This window comes from Lycorma delicatula, chromosome 11 (assembly GCF_047948215.1).
Source record: "Lycorma delicatula isolate Av1 chromosome 11, ASM4794821v1, whole genome shotgun sequence".
Classification (NCBI taxonomy): domain Eukaryota; kingdom Metazoa; phylum Arthropoda; class Insecta; order Hemiptera; family Fulgoridae; genus Lycorma; species Lycorma delicatula.
This window is the reverse complement of record NC_134465.1, coordinates 11,808,777-11,825,015: the sequence shown is the minus strand read 5'-3', so window position 1 is coordinate 11,825,015 and position 16,239 is coordinate 11,808,777.

Below are 16,239 nucleotides of genomic sequence, written 5' to 3'. Positions count from 1 at the left end.
ACCACTGTCCTAATAGCTCTTAGAGCTTTCCTAACAACATGAGCGGACTAAACGTAGTGCCATACGTCACCGGCTTACGTGTCCCAACCACTCACTTGTCACATATAACTAAAATGGGTAGGCGCATCCCGTCAACTTCTAAAAATACACATGACTTTAATAAATAAATTTATATCATCAAGACAGCAATTCGCTGCCACGCCTAGGGCGCTGAATGCCATCAAGTACCTGTCCACCATTTTAAAGCGCTTGGAACTTTAGTCGGCTGGGGGCCAGACGACTAATTTTCGAGTAGCCTGCCATAGTAGCGAGGTAAGAGTTTTTGCCTTAGATAAACTACTGATGACAGTTGAACAAAGCAACGGCGTCAAGGAAAGCCCACAAGGTCTAACAGTGCGACTCGCCGCTTGTGAGTGGCCAATTTTTCCCTTGACTCTAAGTTCTAGGGTGGCCTGAGTTCTACCCCCCCCCCCCCCCCCTACAAGAGTTGGGTACTCGGAACATCATGTGTTCGTTTGACTGGACCTCCCCGCAGACGCACAGCTCATCAGTTTCCAGGCAGAACCGAAACAAATATTGGTTTAAATTCATGTAGTTGAAGAGCAATTGGGCTCCCGTTGCCCTTAAAAGCGAACTAGAAGCGTACCATTCCCCCAAGTCCTGTATAAATATATACAAGGACATACCCTTAGACGTGGCGTGCCATTCCTCCCGCCATTCTTGCATCGCAAGGCTGTAAAACCTCCTTCGCAGGCGGGAGACTAGTTCGAAATTTAGAACCATTGCGATCAACGTTCCGCTCCGGTACTGGCCCGGCTCAAAACCGCATCCCAAATGCCTCGGCCTCGCTATCTACTATCAACTTTCGCATGAATATCCGAACTTTCACCACTAAATCAATTTAGAGCCTTTCCCAATACGGTAGTAGCCTCGTAGGAGATTGTTTTAAAAACACCAGTGCATACAATTAAGGCTATGCGCTGGGCACTCCTTTAATTTTGACAAGTGCTCTCTCTATTCATATCCAACCTAAGCGCCCAAACAGGCGCCGCGTATGAGGTCATGCTTTCGAAGACTCCTCGGTACACAATGTACGTTTGACGGCCCGACAACCCATAGTTTTTCCGAGCAATCCTCCTAAGTTTGTGCATTATTGAGACGGCGTCCGCCGATACTTGCCTAATGTGGTTGCTAAACAGTAACTTTTCATCAAACAAAACACGTAGGTACTTATGAACTCTAACGCAGCTGATTACACAGCCTTTGTATTTAATATGGAGGTTACGACTGTATGAAAACTTGTTATAAACTTCGTCTTGGGCACAGAAATCTTTAAATTTTGCATGTACATCCAGCCCTCTGTTGACAAGGCCGCCTGCGCCCGGTCGTGACCCCTTCTGGAAATATCAATCCCAGAAATACGTCAAATACCAGTTTCCACAGCAGGGGACCGAGAACGGAACCCTGCGGGATTCCCTTGGTGACAGACTTTTCCACAGCCAGGTGCACATCTCTAAACTGAGCCGTACGGATTAGTCAAATAGTCTCGCATTACGGTCTGCGGGGCTGCGGGAACATTACGGCGTTCCAACTCATAGATGACAGAACTCCAACACAAGGAAGGAAATGTTGCCTCTATGTCTATAAAAATTGCCAAAACATATTTACAGTCGGCGCTTTCCACCTCAGCAAGAGCATTTAAGATGCAATCCTCGATTCCAACCCCTTTCATAAAGCCATATTGTCCTCGACTTAGAAAATAGTTCATATCGATGCTTTCCCAGAGCCGTTCCAAGACCAGCCTTTCAAGCAACTTGCCGATTACCGGCAAGAGGCTACCGACCTCACTCGGATCCTTTCCTGATTTTAAGAGCACCCTCACCAAACCCACCTTCCAACAAGTTGGAAAGCAACCCCAGCTAAGGCACCCTGAGAATAGTCTGCCAAGCGGCTCTCTTATGACAGGAAAAATATGGTAAAAAAGTCCGGGTCAAGTTGGTCAATACCCGGTGCCTTTCTCAGTACCATTCGAGAAACCACTCGGTCTATATCTACGGGATCCACAGCTCGTACGCCAGGGAAGGGCATAACTCCCTCCCTAACGCCGACTTCTGCTTCACCCTCCGAAGCATCTGGAAACAGAGTATCCAGGAACGCCTGGTATGTCGCCACAGATGTTAACGTGTGGTCCTGACCACCAAACCCGCACCGAACACTGGACAGCACGTGCAGTGGCTTTGGCAGGTATCATAACTTTGCGAGTTGCCAGGGGTTGAGTTGCAACTCGCGCAAGGAGTTTTTCCAAAACTTAGTTTGGCTTCCTTGATGACATGAACGTATTCGCTACGGACGCGCCGGTAGACACGCTATCCCTCAGCGTCCACATCATCCACGATAATCCCCGTCAAGGGGCGACGCTGGTACCTTCTACGCGCGGATCTCACTCGTGCGGGCAGCGCACTCAGGTCAGAGGACCACCAATTTTTCCCGGGCCGCCGCCTGCGACTACCAGACGCAGGCTGCGTCTTTACAGGAAAAAATTATTGTCATAATTTTTTCCTGTAATTTTATTGCAATCTATTTATTGCTGCATATTGTACATTAAAAATTATATAATTTTCTAATTGTAGTTTTAAAAAATTATACTTACTTGTAATTCTTTAATTTTATTTAGAAATATAATATTTTTATTTGCAATCGGCCAACATAAAATAGGTGTTAATAAACTCCATTGCACTGTAATTATATATGGACTAAATTGTACTTTTGTATCATAATCAGAATTCAGAATTTTTTCTAAGAGTTTTTTAAATGCTAATAAACAACCTATTCCAAATATTATATAATATATTATAAGATATATCCACGATAATGATGATAGGCTGTAATTACCTGTAAATAATTAATAAAATTATAGAGAATACAGCAGAAATACTGATAAAGAAATTTAAGAAATGAGCTATTGAGTCATCTGAGAGACAGGTAATGTAAGCGTCTGTATTTCAGTATTTTTGTATGGTTATTTTTTTAAGGATAAGGTGATGTTGGTTTTACCAAACTGACATTAAATGAATGATCGTATTTTCATTTTGTAATCATCAAGCGGAAAATAAAATCTAGTCAAATCCTGTAGGTACCCATCTTCTCATACTATTCTGGAGATGCATCCTCTAATTTCTCACCATGGACTTTGAACTAGGAAAGAATTTCCGTATCAGAGATTTTACAAAAATGGATATTAGCTGGGGAAGGCTGATCTCTCTATAACGGAACCGAAACAAAAGACAAGTAACCTCATAAAAAGGATAACTTAAAATCCTCTCCAGTCATTGAGCACACTCATGATCGCCAGTTTAAACAGGCCAGAAAAAGTACACACTATCCCATATATTATGCAGGATCATGCATATTTAATTAAAATTCAGACAACTGTTTTTAAGTCACATTGTTACAAATGTGCATACTACTCAAAATAGGGAAAATGAGCATTTGCAAAAATAAATAAATTTTTTATTCTGATCGGTTCATAATAATACTCTATGTAGATCATGTCAGGAATGAGCAGATATGCTATTCATCAGATAAGAAAGAAAGAACTACTCCAGCATTTGTCTGGTCAGATAAAGGGAAATTCTGGCAAAACCATGATCACAGCATGTCTCGAAGTCCTCGCAAATACATATTTAATTATGAGTATAATATAAGAAATAGATGAAATTAAAGCCCATATTAAATTTTTGCATGTATTAAAATATAACTGCTTTTTTTCGTTTATAAAAAACTGTCCCTGCTGCCAAAGTCTTCAATGAATTGTCATAAAACCAGTGGCACATTACCCTATGGACAGCTTGGGCAAATTCCCAGAGCCCCAAGCAAAAGGGGCCCCGAACACAAACCAAGATCCAAATTCTACGTTTTTCTCAAAAAAAATTTCAAACTCTAACTCTAATTTGAGAAAATTCATAATCTGAGTTGTAAACAGGGATGTGCACTTCCTTTGTTTATAAGATTGAAGTTTTTTAGTGTCATTTGAGGATGTAAGATGGCATTGACAACTCACAATCACTAATTTGATTTTGTTAAAAAATTATTTTAATTTATTTTCACTCAATATTATCTATAAAAAAAAAATCTAATGAATATCTAAGTAATTTTTTTTTTATATTTGGAAAGCATTTTTTACAATATGATTAATATAATATTTATAATTATCAAAGTTGTAGGTCAAGCTGTTTTGGATTTCAATTTCTAACCTTTCATGCATCAATTCGTGTTAAAAATGTATATAATTATTACTAAGTATTAATTTATCTTAAAATACTAATTTTATCTATTTTTTATGCAGATTCCAAAATTGAAACAACATTTTGAATAGACTCTTGCTAGAAATGAACATTTAAATTCCCCATTAGAATTGCATGAAACCATACAAAGAGGACTTAGTTCAACATTTCCAAATGTTGAGGTAATTTTAATAATGTTTCTAACAATTCCAGCTTCCAATGCATCGGCAGAATGTTCTTTCAATTTGCTTAAAAGAATTAAAAACTGTTTAAGAAATACTTTGGGCAAGATAAACTGTCAAATTCATCCATATTATCTATTAAAACTGATGTAACCAATTGTGTTGATTTTAACAAACTAAATAATTTTTCAGCAAAAAAAGCCCAAAAAGTAAATATTTAAATAAATATTCCAATCATGTATGCATTAGATTTATAATGTTCTTTATACATTATATGCCGTAATTGTTTACCAAAAATTTTGTATTTTTATGTAAAAGGTTTTCATGGATGAAGAAGACTTTATTTCACTTTTTTGCAATAATAAATATGTAGATGTATATGCAATTGCTTTATTTTCTCCAACGTGAAAGTTATTTAGTAGGGGTTAGCGGCCCTGAAATTCTGCTTTCCCAAGGCATCAACTAATTATAATAACACGCCACTGCATGAAACATTAGTACCACTTGCTACCAATTCCATATGCAGATCAACACTGATGATCTAGGATTAATTTAGCTTTTCTGTACTAGTAAATGATCTTGAGTAGCTATGGTTTTCTTTAACACCCACATTTTCTTTGGTAAAAGGAATTCGTTTTCCTAAACCTTTCCAATGTTTCATCAACAATAACCAAAACGTACACTACACCCATTGGCAATTTGTCTCACAAGTCTTGAATATATTTTCAGAATGAGCTACTTTTTCTGTAATAATATAACCTCAAACAAGTAAGTGAAAATCATAGAAGTCTAGCCGTAGAACAATAATTCCCTTTAATCATGTTAATTTGTTCACTGTTATGCTTCATTTTAAGCATTAGTACAAAAAACTTAGAAACTTTTTTATTCCTTAGTGGTAATAGAAAAAATTAGGATGGTCATCATTTTGATTTTCAGTTTTGAGAACATGTAGATCCCTTATAGTTTCATTTAGAAAAAAATACCCAAGAATAGAACATTTTCAAATATAATTTTTTCTAATGAAAATTGACAAAAAAAGTAAATGATTAAAAAAAATTAAGTTGGCTAGCATATTTGGAAAACTAAAGGTGATTTAAAAAATATTAATACTGTATTTTTAATGCTTAAAAAAGCATTAAAAAGCAAAAGAAAAATAAGTTAATAATTGTTGAAAATTTATCTATAGATTTTACAGTTTCAGATATTCTATTGGTGTCATTCTTTAAATGAACACAAACTTAACTGCTCATCATATAAACTAATCCTACCTTAATGCAATTTTAAGATAGGTCTATTTAATTTTCCTCTCCAATAAACTTCTGATATTTCCAGCTTTAAACCAGAATAAACCCAGTTTACATTTAAAATAATGCCATATAAGTAAACTTTTGTTATTTAACCTAATGTATTGGTACACAAATAAGATACTTATTCTTAACAAAAATATTAAAACAGACACTCACCATCTCTAAATTTTATCAGTGGAAACTTTCCTGTAATAAAATACCATGTATAAAATATTCTCATTTGGTCAAATAAGTACATATGTTTAATTTTCAATGATCTATATTTATATGCCTCTAAATATTTTCTTTCTAATATGCTTATCACATATGGTGATGGTGTATCGCTTGCTTGTTCAAAGTCAGAATGGAATGGTTTGATTTTATTTTTACTTTTTATCTTTTTCTTTTTTGATTTCATTGTTATATATTTTATCTGTAAAATAATAATTATTAGAAAATGTTCATTTCTATGCTTATTTAATTAGACTAATCATTAATTAAATTTCAAATTGGGAAGAAACTGTGCATCTATGTAGTGTAACTTGATTCCAGCTAAGTAAATAAGAAAAAGTTGATGACACATCTCTGTGATCCATAATAGGAATAGAAATTCCCAGGGCAAGATTTGTTGTTTATAACAACCCTACAAAAGAATGGTAGTCCAGAGACAATATCAAGGAAACAACATCATTAAAATATAACTAATCACGTTTCAGTTCAGAAACTTCAACCTTTGAATGGAAAGGAATTTTAAGTGGATAATCCTTTTTTATTCTTTTGTAAAAAGAATTTGTAATTTTTGTTTTATGGTATCATCTTCAATCAGCTGTTGTACGATGGTACACCTTCCAATGGGATTTTGTTCAACACAATTTAATTCAATCAGTTACTTCTACATATTGCACAATTCTGAATATTAGTAAATTTTTTGAGAATTAGTTTTAAACCTAAATCTCAGATTTCAAGCATAAGCCTGAAATCTTATCTTTGCATTGTAGGCAGAATAAGCATCTACTACTTTGTTTAGCCTCTGGAACCACTCTAAGGTATTACTTCAGAGGATGAATGAGGATAATGTGTATGAATGTAAATGAAATGTAGTCTTGTACAGTCTCAGGTCGACCGTTCCTGAAATGTGTGGTTGATTGAAAAGCATCTACTACTTGCAAGAACTATGAATCACTTCTCTGGAAAGTTTATTTGTCTCGTTTGATAGTCCCTGTTTGGGTCAATCATCCCTTTCTCATTATACATACCATTCCCTTACTCTTTATCCCATCTCTGCTAAAATTTTCTGTTGAATTTAGGAAGATGGATGTGGGAATCTGTGATGTTATATTGTATTCTTGTTGTTTGTATGGTTAGTTTGGACAGCTCTTCCTATGGTATGGGACTAACTCTTTTTTTCTATCCAGTGATGTATAAAAAGTCAGATTTGGTTTTAATACATTAGGGCATCTTAATATAAATTCAGGTTCAAATTTACAACGGTATGATTACTTTCAATTAATTATAAATGATGATCTAATACACGATTTTTTGTTCTGTCTCTTGTCTAGCTTTATTTGACTAGGTAAAGCTGATCGCGTCCGTAACAGACAGGTAACATAAACATGTAACGCGTCCGTTACATGTGCCCCCTGGTTAACACTAAATGAACAGCAATAAAAATCCGCTAGACTCTATTTTCGTTCTTTTGATCTCCTGACAAAAACATTGCAATGAAAACAAGGCAAACCAAACTTTGTAACAGTCCTCCTCAGGACGTTTTGACAGTTGGCTCCAGATTAAGAGTATACCAAATTAACATAGAAGGCATCAGCTACAGTAAAAGTGATTACATTAGAAAGTTAGCAATTAGATTTAAATTTAACATTATCACAATCCAGGAAACACGCAGCTGACAATTGTTAAATTCAATCACAAGGCTACATACCAGGGTATATAGCCACACTGCAGCAATAAATAATCCAAAATTTGGAATTGCTACATGTGTTAGAAGAGGTATTGGTAATATTTCGATAACCCACTTATCTTCCTCACAAGATTTTTTTGTACTAACTGTAAAGGTCAAAGAAATGACAATCATCAATATTTATAAACCTCCAAATGTACAATGACGTAATCCCCATGTTTAATCATCCTTCTATATATACAGCAGATTTTAACTCATACCACAAAATTTGGGGATATAATGACAGCAATACACAAGGCGTAAACCTAGTAGACTGAGCAGAGAGAAGCAAACTTGAACTACTCTTTGATGCAAGCAGAAACCCACATTTTATTCTGTAGGATGGAGGAAGGGCTACAATCCTAACTTTTATAATCATGGGTGCACAACTATGCCACACTGTTAGAGAAGTACTTGACAACTTTCCAAATTCTCAACACAGACCAATAGTCACCACTTTAGACACAACAATTCCCATCAACTGTTCTCTCTTCATACCTGGATGGAATTTTAGGAAAGCCAACTGGAATAAATTCAACAGGCAACTAGAGGATGACATCAGCTGGATCCCATCAAAAATAGAGAACTACAAAAGATTTCCTGCTCTAGTAATCAACTCTACCAAAAAATATATCTCCTGAGGAGTAATAAAATCCTACATTCCCTGTTGGAATGAAGAGTGCCAAGAATTGTACAATGTTTATGAATGCACATGTCTTTTAAATCTTTATAATAATATCCTGCAAAGGGGTAAGTTACCAAAACCCTTCAAGAAAAGTAAAGTAATTGCCATTTCTAAGCCTGGGAAGGACATCACTCAACCTGAAAGCTACAGACCAATAGCACTTTTAAGCAGATGTTTCAAGATCTTAGAAAGAAAACTAATTTTGCATCTAACGCCCATTATCAGTAATGGGCTGGCATTGTCAGTAAGCAGGCTGGTTTTATGCCAGGAAGAAGTTGCTGTGATCAGGTCCTTTTGCTTACAACTGATATAGAGAAAGGATTTCAACAAATGCTTAAAACATCATTTTTACTGCATTTATTGATTTAAGTTCAGCCTATCACAGAGTCTGGAAAGAAGGCTACTACTCAAGGTGTATCAGCATGTAACATGCAAATCATTTCTTAATTTACTGATTGAGTTGCTTAGTGATAGATTTTTCCAAGCACAACTCAACAGAAGGCCAAGCATTTTCTACAATTGTTTAATATTTATATCTCAGATATATCAGCAACTACATCTCGAAAATTCATGTATACAGACGGTATTGCCATCAGTACCAAAAGCTTGAACTCAGCCCAAACTGAGGCTTACTGACAGAAGACCTTGGCACGATCACTAAATATTTTTAAAAATGGGGACTCAGCCGAAGCCAAATAAAACTGAAGTCACGGCGTTCCATCTTAACCACAGGGAAGCTAACAAACTCTTACCATTAACTATGAAGGAGTCTCACTGAAACATAATCCACACCCGACATACTTTGGTGTCATGCTTGGCAGAACACTTACCTTTAAACACCTTGAAAAATTATCAGCTAAAGTTAAAACTAGAGCCAGCCTGACTCAGAAGCTGGCCAATTCGTCTTGGGAAGCTATTGCTGGAACTCTAGTGCACTAGTCCTCGTACATTCAACCGCAGAATATTGTGCTCCTGCTTGGATTAACAGCTGCCACATCAAGCTCATTGACACACATCTGAACCAGGCTATGCGAACCATAACTGGAACCATTGGAACAACTCCGCTCCAGTGGCTATCATTGCTAAGTAATATCACACCCCCCCCCCCAAACTAGACGACTGGCAGCCCTCAAATCACAGTTAGAAAAATATAATGCTAACCCATCTCTACCTACTCATGCTGTTATAGATTTTCTCAAACAGCACCTGAGACTGAAGTCCAGACATCCACCTGTAGCAATCGCCAATCGGGTCAACTACTTCAACACAAAGAATCACTGGACATTACTATGACAAGATTACTAACTCCAACCTTGAGACAGATCCATCTCTGAGAGTACCAGGATTTACTCTTCCCAGAAGACAGTGATGCAACATCAACAGGATTTGCACAAATCATGGTATCTGCAATAAGAGCCTTACCCAGTGGGGAGTTGTGGAAAGCCCATGATACAACCGATGTGGAGCTGAAGAGCAAATGAATATATATATATATATATATATAATATGAATATATTATCGCATGGTACGGTGTGATTCAGCGCAGCTCAATCAAGATATTGAGAGGTGTTGACAATTTATAATGTTTATATAATTATAGTTTATTAATTTAAAATGTTCAAATTACAATCAAGCAAATTAATAATAATAACAATGATGATAAATGCAATAATGATAATAATAATAAGTGACAATAATAAAACAGTCAATGAGCACAAATATTAATATAGTAATTACAATCACAATAATAGTTAAATAATATTAGTAAACGATTATTACATGGCATGAAACACAACATAAACAAAGCAGTAAGCATGACATAAAAACAGACAAAAATACAAAAGGTAATCAACAAAGATAACAATCAAAATTATTACATGTAAATAAATAACACATCAAATAGTGATAGTAATGTCAATAGTAACTGATAAATACAGATTACACATAAAAGAGTTTAGAATAAATAATCATTCGGAATTTATTCCAGGTATATAAACAGAGAACTAGTATTCAGACCCATTAACAAATAAATCACTAGTTTTAACCCTTTTTAACCACTAATCTTACATTAAAAAATTTACTTGTAAATCCCTTTTGTTGTCTATCTTAACAGTTTATGAATGAAGTCTATTGCATTATTTCTTTCAGATATACACTTATAGCTTTACTGTAACTCAACGATAGTACTTTCTTGATAACTGACTTACTCGTGGCATTACCTTACCGTATCGAACTGGATACTCTCCTTGCTGGACTGACGTCTTGCACACTCGTCTCACAGACTGATACCTCTGATTATCCATACTGGACCGTCGTCATACGTCTCACAGACTGGTTGGCAGAATTCTGCCAAACTCACCAACCCACAGCCTCTCCTCACAGAACTGCCCTTGCGGGATGGACTTTGTAACGCCTTGCAGACTGGTTTGCGGATTTCCGCCGAACTGAACTTTTAGCTGGTTGTACTGGGCTATTTATACTGCTAGACGATTTAACTGTAGGATCAGACCCAAGTCGAAGTGTGAGAAGAGTCAACCGAGGCTTTGTTCCCATAAATTCCAAGCTTGGTCTCTTCTCACCATACAACAGGTGATCATTGTGTGTTAAGGGGTAGTATAACAAAAGATTATTGTAAAACGGACCTATTCCTTACAAAAAGGGTTCTCCTTTTTGTCCCTTTCTAGATTCTCCCAATCATTATATTAATTTTTTATAATAATTGGTAGCAATCCGTTACTCAGGCCCGCTATACCGGTTGTTGCAATATATACATGTATGAAGAGCATTCGAATATATATATTTGACAAGAAAAACTATTACATGTAACAAGAAAGTAGGCTAAATACATTTTTAAGGCAGTGCTTGCAAATGAAGGTAATTTTTTTTTTCTCCTTATCACTTACTTTTATAATTACTTTATTTAATAAATGATAATTCCTTTCACATTTTACATCTTAAGCAATCTTTTCATGACACCTGTCTCTGATATACTAAAAAATATTGTAACCATATGTCTGATTTATAACATGTATTTAATAAATTTAATTTGTATTTAGAATATTAATTTACTCTATTTTAAAATATTTGTTTTAGTTTATTGCAGCAATTTTTTTTATTGACAGAATTATTATTAGAATAAATAAAATTTTAATATTAAAGTTACACGTTTAAAGGTTGTTAAATTACAATAAAATTTATAAAACCATAAAATATTTTTAAACATTAACTGATTAAAAACCTGATAAGTTTGAAAAATAATTGCTGCGTTTTGCAAAATATATTCAATTATTTATATAGCCTAACAAACAGAGTAAATTATAACTTACTTAGAAATAAAACAATAAAAATAACTGCTAAAACATGTTTTTATAGCATCCAATTTTAGTGTATTTTGTTAAGATATATATTTATCAATATATTAGTAGTTATAAATCAATAAATGTTAAATATACAGAACTTATTTCATTTTATATTACCTTTTTTTATTTTTTTACCTCCGGGACCATCGTTAGGTATAACTTCAGAGATGAATGACATGTAGCATGTGAAAATGCCATGCCTGATTGGGATTTGAACCCGGAACATCCGGATAAAAGATCTACCATTTGTACTACGGAAGCCAGCCATTTTATATTACCTGGTACCATTCAAGTGATAATCATCTACTTCAGTAATTCTCAACCTTTTTAGCTCCATGAACCCCAAAAGCAAAATATATAATGAATATGTCACGACCCCCCAACCAAAACCCAATGAAACCTAGTTGTTACTATTTATGTGCATTGATACTGATGTGTATGAACATGCATGTATGAAGTGTACAAAAATAAGCGATTAACAGGTTCCAACTTGTGTACATGCTTCTTGTAATTTTGTTTGCTTGCATTATATTTGCTGTGTGAGCTTCATATCTGAACATGCATATGACTTGTTTGAATATGTTATGCTCTCAGCAGTATAAAAAAGGCCTAAGGGATTGCAGAACATCAGATCAGTTTTGAATGTGAAGTGTATGTCTGGTGCCTTTATTTAAGTTTTTAAAAGCATAATTTCATTGAAAATAATAATAATTGAAGTTTTGGTTTTTTTAGTGTGCAGTCAAACAGTGAAGTGTTTCTTTTTCAGATAGATTCTTATGAAAAAAAGGATAAATTTGTGAAAAAACGAATCTTCTCTTTGTAAATCAATCCGTACTGATAAAAATACACTTGAAGCATCTTATCTCATAGCATTAAGAATAACTGAGATGTCCAAACCCCATAAAATTACAGTAAACCTCATATTGCCTGGTGCAATTGATATGATCAGTGTTTTAATGAGCGTGGAAGAAGCAAAAAAACTGAAAAAAGATTTCAAGTTGTTGGCTAATTTCACGACCCGGCTTTCATATAACCATTCGATCCCAGGTTAAGAAACGCTGATCTACTACAATCATTCATAGAGATTACAGATATCATTCCTAGAATAAATCTATGTCAGAACATATACAAAATACAATTTTTATAACTTTTATTATGCAGGAGGATAATTTGAAAATTGTTATATGGGGAAATGCCCTCTCATGTATTTCATGTTTAAAGATAAAATATAATTCTGTCAAATTTTATAATAATTTTATAAAAAAAATTACAACTGGTGTTGTTCTTACATGATAAGAAAAACTGATAGAAATAGTGGAAAATGAGATACTAAAGATGCCAAACATCAGTTGTTTTGAGAAATGAAATTGTGAAAAGACTTGTTGTTTAAGTGAAATATGTATACAAAAGTTTAATTTTATATACATAATTTTTTTTCAAATGTTCATCTTCTAATTGAAGCCATCAAATTTATATAATTGAAAGTTGGCTGGTGACCACATAGATATGATCCTACAAAGAAGGAGAACAAGAAGACAGTTTTTTAATTTTTTAAGTTATGGGCTATAAGGATGTATGCAGCAAAAATATAATAGTATATAGATAGGTAAAAAAATCTGAAAAACTGACCTTTTTATAAGTTTTGTACCTTAAGAAAATATTTAAAAATAACAAATTTTTAACAAAGAAAAATAGATTTAAATAAATTGTAAATGATCTGCGAAAAAAAATTTTATTCCATTGCTTCAAAGTCCAAAAATTTATTTTTGTCACTAACAGAAGTTTGTGTGTGTATATATGTTACATGTATGTATGAGTATGTTGGACTATATTTGGTCTTACAAATCTGGGCTCCATTGACCAATTTTCTTCAAACTGATAGACAAGTTCAACCATCATGGGGGTAAGAAAGTACATTTTTGCAAAAATTGGAAAAAAATTAGAGGGTGTTTTGACTGAAATAAAAGTTCAAATCTTTACTTGGGCAATTTATTCTCTCATAAAAGTTAAAAATTTTTTTTTATCAAGATCACAGATTACCAAAACTTTTTATTTAATATTCTCCCCCTCAAAAAAAATGACTATATATTTTTCTTTTTAGTTATATCTTTCTTCATTCTATATTTTCTACATTGATAGTCCTTCAAACCACTATAACATTTTTTGCTCATTCCACTCCAGTAGTCTGTGGTAACAAAAAATATCTTTAATTTTTTAATTTAAATCTATCTCGCAAGCTACCCATTCCATTTAAAATGTAAACCCCTTTATTTTGTAATAGCACTTACTGTTTAGTATTTATTGGAAAAAAAATTAGCCAAAACCTTTCTTGCCTTCCTAGAAAATTACAACTTAGTTTATTTAGATTTATGACTAAATCTTTGTATTTTTAAACAATTTTAAAAATGTATTATCGTTTATTAATTTTACCCTAATGCTTCCTCTTGACTATGTAAACTCCAAAATGAAAAACTTTTTTTGCAGTTTCAAAGTTTTAATGTCCAAAATTTATTTTGTTAAACAATAAAGTCACTAAAATAACATAATACTCCTCTTTTGAAGAGGAAACTCCCAAATTAAAAAATAATAATAATTTTTTTTTATTTATTTAAAATTATATTTGTAATTTAATCTATCTATTATAAGTTAATTATATTTTATCATAGAGCTTAAAATGACTGAAATGAACAAGTTTTTTCAATTACAAATGAAAGTTTTTTTCAAAAATGAATTGTATAACTTGACTTGCACATCCTGTAAAGTTATAAAATTCACTGCCAGATTTTTTTTAGAATGAAGAATATGTTTAATTTTACATATTAAAATTTTTGTTAATTGAAGGGAGGTTGCCGTTTGAAGGGCAAAAAGACTTTTAAAAATAATTTTAAGGTTCTGAAACATGTAGGAAACAAGTGGATAAGTTTCAATGTTTTTTTGAATTGGTCAAGCAAGCAGCTTGTGTTTTTTTGGGATACTTCAAATGGATTGGCCCTTATATGATAATTATATTTTTACTTTTTAAAAAAAAAACTGAGTGGACACCACATGACTTTCTTGTATGCCTAATAAATTACATATACACAATTTTTTAAAATGAAAAGTACATAAAATTGTATTTGATTAATAACTTCTGATATTTATTCATTTTTTTTTTTTATTGTTATTATTGAATTATTATTTATTGTAAAAAAATTTTACGATCAGAGGTTAATAATTACTAATAAATCAATATATTTAAATTAAAAAAAAATGGAGATGAAGTCAGATTTGAACCGATGTGCCTTCCCCTTGAAAGATCCTAATATTTCATTAATCAAAATTTTATTTGCCTATTGCAGTTAAGAAAAAGTCCAAAATCCAAATTTTTTGAGATTTTGGGCTTTTTTGAACATTTTTGGTCTAGTCGATTGCAATCAAAAGGGAAGGTGCATAACTAGATGTTACAACAGTCCTAAATCAAAAATTCATAATTTTTTGAGTTTTTTGAGACTAATTGTTTTTGAGTTATGCGAGATTCATATGTACGTACAGTCGTCATGCCGAAACTAATCAAAGTGGATTCAGGGATGGTCAAAATGAGTATTTCCATTAAAATCGAAATTGTTCGCTATCACAATACTTTACTTCATACAAGGAAGAACATATTAAAAAAAAGTGGTTTGAATATTGCAAGTTTTAAAGTTTGTCATTAAAAGTTTGGGGGGCTAATATTTCTAGCACATTTTAGGAAAAAATAGTTCTGATGTAACATTTCACTTATTGTTAGTAAGAGGTATAGGAGAGCATGAGCAATTTAGTAGGCAAGAAAGTCTAAATCTCCCCTTCTCCTTCTTTTTTTTAACAAAATATCCGAACACTTTTTTTATTAAGCTTAAAAATATATTTTAAATGAACTCTGAAGAAAAATACAGACTTTAAAAAACCATAAAAAGTAAATAAGTACATTTCAAACTTTTTTTTAAATTTTCACTTCAAAATCTATATATCTAACAAATTATATTTTTTTTTATGGGGAAATATTTTTTAGTGCTACCTTTCTTTCTTTTTCTTGTTTAGGGAATTACCGTTCAGGTATTACTTCAGAGGATGGTGGATATGAGTGTAAATGAATTGTCTTGTACAGTATCAGTTCGACCGTTCCTGAGATGTGTGGTTAATTGAAACCCAACCACCAAAGAACATCAGTATGCACAATCTAGTATTCAAATCCGTATAAAAGTAACTGCCTTTACTATGACTTGAACGCTGGAACTCTCAACTTCCAAATCAGCTGATCAGGGAGGACGCGTTCACTGCTAGACCAACACGGTGGGTTTTTTTAGTGTTACTTAACTTTGGAAAGTATTAAATCAACAATTTTTACAACCCTGTGATGATACTCATTTTTTACAAATTTATGAAATCAATTCATATCTAAAAAAAGTACTTAATATTTTGAAAAATCTTCGCGTAAATTTTACATTTGACTTGCAACTTCTTTGTCTTGCAAC